General features: G+C 45.4%; 1 pseudogene; it reads left to right on the forward strand.

The window, feature by feature from the left end:
- The first annotated feature begins 2,075 nt into the window (after positions 1-2,075).
- LOC119278430 lies at positions 2,076-3,599 on the forward strand (annotated as a pseudogene).
- Positions 3,600-4,144: the final 545 nt, after the last annotated feature.

Below are 4,144 nucleotides of genomic sequence, written 5' to 3' on the forward strand. Positions count from 1 at the left end.
AAGCTCCATTCGTCCCTCATGACGCAGTGCTCTACTTTTTTTGTGCACTCAATGACAACATAGTTCTCGTCCTCAATGGCGTTACCCGAACCTCACAAACGTCATCCATAACCATTGTTCTCCTGAATTCGTTTCGCTTGGCCGTAAGGGATTTTGTAGTAACTCTCCACCTGAAATTTCTTATCTTTTTCAGCACTTCCACTTTCCAGATGGCATCCCAAAGGCTTCGGTCTGATGCGTCATTTGAGGACAAAGACGCCACAGGGTGGTCTCCTTTTTTTTCTGAAGCAGAAACCATAGAACAATAGTTCTACTGTAATTTCATTAAATAAAATATATACAGGGTTACAAAAAAACAAAAGAAGAAACTAACAGACTAACCAATCCCAGCTCTAGGAAAATCCATAACAAAAAAGATTAATTCAAATGAACTTCAATCCACTGACTAAAAGCTTCTCTGTGCTAGTATATAAGCACTCCAAACCTTTAATACCCCGGTTTTTTCAAAATGCTATCCCACACAGACACATTCCTCAACATCCAAAGTAGCTAACTTCATGTTACAGATTATATCCACGTCAAAAGGTTGGAAGATCTGATTGATAAGTTGGCCATTCCGTGAATTAGTGCCCTGGATCATAAGTTGGTTTACCCACCGAAGCCTCGATCTTCTCTTAAACATGGCCGATTCTTAGAACCCGAATGCTTTTGCCATTTCCCACTCTCCATATTAGCCCTTTCTTCAGGAGCTCCATACCAAATTTGAGGCCCCTACAGGCTTGAGAGGCATTTGATGCAAAAACCGTGTCCAACAAGTCGGCATTTCAGTAATACTTAGATTTAAGTACCATTGCACATAAACTGTCAAGATTTTGCAGCAAACGTTATCCCTATGTTGCAAGCAACGCCGGGTTTAAAAGATGCCCGTCCCTAAACCCAATTCCTCATGCCCTTTTTGGTTTGATCATATGGTCGCAGGCCATCCATTGGACTTCGCGTGGCCATTCTTGTCTCCCCACCAGAAATCTCTAATTAATTTCTTTTATTTCTCACAAAATCCCATTGACAACAATTTGGCTCCCGGGCTCAGATGAGCCCAAACATGAATAGTAAAATTGCTAAAAATAGTTTTAAAAATATGTACTTTTTTTGCAAGCAAGATGCTCAAATGCGTGATGTCCACGCAAATTTGATGAAGTTTGGACATTCGAGGAGCTCGTGCCCAAAAAGACAAATTCAGGGTGTTTTGGAAACATTTGAAAAAACACTATTCGGAGCCGGTTGTGCCTTTTTTTGCCATGAGCTCCTCGAATGTCCAAACACCCTAAAATTTAGACAGACATCACGCATTTCAGCATCTTGCTTGGAGAAAAATTTAGATTCTTTTAAAAAAAATTACTGTTCACCAGGAGCAGATGAGCTCAGACTTAGAATTCAATATCCGAACTGTTAAGACATTCTTTCAAATATAGTCTATAGGGTGGGAGTGCATATAAGAAATCATCGAAGTGGTCATGCCACAGAAAGAAAGAAAGAAAGAAAGAAAGAAAGAAAGAAAGAAAAACAGTCCAAGAGAATGTACGTGTACATATGAATCATGTAAATGGTGAGTAATATGTAGGACAGTTACAACCATCGATAATACGAACCAAACCGTATATGAATGTATTACATTGGACCCCGGGAGCATCTAATAAGGTGCTCGAAGTATTTGAGAAGGGCATTAGAGCCCTGAAACATGGGTGTGGTAACTAAATAGACGTGAATATCTTTGCAAGATGTCCAAAGAAACGTAACCAAATGGTTCACGGAAAATGGATGTCCAACGCGGAAAATGGTCGGGATGCCCTGCACCAAGGTGAGCACACTTAAACGTGCAAAATTATTATTACCGTCTTTTTTGAACTTCTCTTTTGCAAAGTTTAACCTCTTTCTAGATTTTAGAACAAAGTTGAACTATTCTCATGCAAAGTTTGCAAAACATGATACCATTTGGCGAGCTAATAAAAACATGATACCATGCCTTGGCCCAAGTAGTACTCCCTCACTCCCAGTCTCACTTGTAGAGAAAAAAACTTGTGGAGAAATCCCCTTTCCTCTGACTCTGAGAAATCCCCCAGATCCAAAAATCATGGACGGCGACAGGCCGACTACGGCGGCCGCGGCCGCGTCGGTGAGGTCGGTGCTCGGCGACGACGACCTCTTCCGCGAGATCCTCCTCCGCCTCGGCTTCCCCAACTGCCTCGTCCGCGCCTCCCTCGTCTCCAAGCGGTGGCTCCTCCACGCCTCCGACCCGGCCTTGCTCCGCCTCTCCCGCGAGCGCCACCCACCCCGCCTCCTTGGCTTCTGCGTCAGCAACGACGCCCGGTATCAGTTCGTGCAGCTCGAGCAGTCCCCGGAGCTCGCCGCTCTCTCACGCCGTGTGGCCTCCTCCTGCAACGCCGCCTTCGGCTGCCGTGGGCCGGGTATCGGACACAGCCGGAACGGCCGCCTCATCACCACGCTCTTCCACGGCGGAAGGGTCAAGCACTCTCTCCTCGCGCCGCTGCTCTCCGGGGAGTCCGAGGTGGTCCTCTCCTCCCACCGATCCCGCCGCCCCACATTGAGTCCGCTGGAGGGGTGTTCACTGTGATTTTCCTAACCGAGGATGGGAGCCGCGGCGGCATCACCTTGGTATATCTGTGGCAGGTCCAGCGGAAAGTCCGTGCGGAAGTATACGTGCTGGGATCCGGCGGTTGGGGCTTCCCTGCCACCGCAATGACAGAGGTCCCGAATCCTGCAGCCTTCCTTACAAAAATGCTACCACCCGTCCGTGGCAAGGTTTTCATGGTGACCAGCTTTGGGTGCATCCTGGGTCTAGATTTGGCTGCGGCAAGGTTCCTCATGCTCGAGCTCCCAGCTGGAATAGGGCGCAATTACATGCTCTCATCTGCCGAGGGTTCCGGGATATATCTTGTCAATGCAGACGGGTTTCAGCTCAGTGTGTGGCTCCATCGGATGATGAGCAACAGCGATGGTGCGAGCGGCTGGCTGCTGGTGGACACATTTTGTGTCCGCGAGGCATACAGTTCTGCTGGTCACAATTGGGTTTGGATGCCACAAGATGGCGATTTTCTTGGTGTTGATGCAGTTGGGGACAATGCCGAGTTTGTATTCTTGGATTATGCGAGATATGGTGTTGTCCTTTATGTTCATCTGAGGAGCAGGGTTGTTAAGAAGGTGTATGAGCAGGCACCGTATCATCATGGTTTTTTTCGTATGGGTTTGAGCCACATACATGTCTCTCCCTTTATGATGGTCTGGCCGCCTGTTTTCCCTGCAAAGAAAAGGGACACAATCAAGAGCAATGATCCCGCTGTGCTTTGATCTTTGTGCTATCATTGCTAGGTACGACTTCTATGATAGAAAGCTATGTTTCTCTGATGAGGTACAGAAATGTATGACTAATCAATATTATTGGGTTGGGCTTGACTACATCTCATCTAGCTAGTGTGCCATTTTATCGTGTTTTATTCTTTAGTATTTGTCACTACTCTGCAGTAAACATGTGTTGTCTTGTCTGCTATTTTGCCAATAAGTATGAGTAATAGGCTTGTACCTGGTTCCGAGTTCATTAAAATATTAAGCGAAGCAATTCAAATGTGCAGATGTTCATGCCACATTGTAGAACACTAGATTCTGCGGAACGTAAGTTGGATATTAAGAACCTCTGTTCATTTCACTGAAAACATTCTGATGTTTACAGAAGTGTATTGCAAGTTATCCAGCAGAACTACACTGATCATCTAAGATTAACTGTGGTGCGTATAGTATTTTGCTATTTATTTCTCTTCCCAAAACAGTAGATATTGCAGTCAATTGGTCATGTAAGTTGGGTCTTAGAACCTCTGATCATCGTTTTATTCGTCCGGGTATGAACCACATACATATCTCTCTCTTTATGATGATCTGGCCTCCTATTTCACCTGCACTGAACGGGGGGCATGATCAAGAGCAATGATCCCCCTGTGCTTTGATCTTTGTATTATCGTCACTGGGTACAACTTCTATGATGGAAAGCTATGTTTCTCTTATGAGGTATGGAAATGTATGACCAATCAATATTATTCAGATGGGCTTGAGTACATCTCATCTAGCTAGTGCA

Source organism: Triticum dicoccoides, chromosome 3B (genome assembly GCF_002162155.2).
Source record: "Triticum dicoccoides isolate Atlit2015 ecotype Zavitan chromosome 3B, WEW_v2.0, whole genome shotgun sequence".
NCBI lineage: Eukaryota > Viridiplantae > Streptophyta > Magnoliopsida > Poales > Poaceae > Triticum > Triticum dicoccoides.